This window comes from Cervus elaphus, chromosome 8 (genome assembly GCF_910594005.1).
Source record: "Cervus elaphus chromosome 8, mCerEla1.1, whole genome shotgun sequence".
NCBI classification, from domain to species: Eukaryota; Metazoa; Chordata; class Mammalia; order Artiodactyla; family Cervidae; genus Cervus; species Cervus elaphus.
This window is the reverse complement of record NC_057822.1, coordinates 13,365,495-13,366,058: the sequence shown is the minus strand read 5'-3', so window position 1 is coordinate 13,366,058 and position 564 is coordinate 13,365,495. Positions and strand designations below refer to the sequence as shown.

The 564-nt window shown below is 42.6% G+C and overlaps 1 non-coding gene across 1 annotated transcript; it reads right to left on the bottom strand.

The window, feature by feature from the left end:
• Positions 1 to 457: 457 nt before the first annotated feature.
• On the bottom strand, positions 458 to 564 carry LOC122699035. The gene has a single exon (XR_006342522.1). It is a non-coding gene; the product is annotated as a U6 spliceosomal RNA (small nuclear RNA).

Here is a 564-nt window from a genome sequence, read left to right as displayed (position 1 = left end):
CTCCACCCGATTCCTCCGGGTCTTCCCAGTGCACCAGGCCCGAGCACTTGTCTCATGCATCCCACCTGGGCTGGTGATCTGTTTCACCATAGATAGTATACATGCTGTTCTTTTGAAATATCCCACCCTCACCTTCTCCCACAGAGTTCAAAAGTCTGTTCTGTATTTCTGTGTCTCTTTTTCTGTTTTGCATATAGGGTTATCGTTACCATATTTCTAAATTCCATATATATGTGTTAGTATGCTGTAATGTTCTTTATCTTTCTGGCTTACTTCACTCTGTATAAGGGGCTCCAGTTTCATCCATCTCATTAGGACTGATTCAAATAAATTCTTTTTAACGGCTGAGTAATATTCCATGGTGTATATGTACCACAGCTTCCTTATCCATTCATCTGCTGATGGGCATCTAGGTTGCTTCCATGTCCTGGCTATTATAAACAGTGTTGCGATGAACAAAAATATGGAACGCTTCACGAATTTGCGTGTCATCCTTGCACAGGGGCCATGCTAATCTTCTCTGTATCGTTCCAATTTTAGCATATGTGCTGCCGAAGCGAGCAC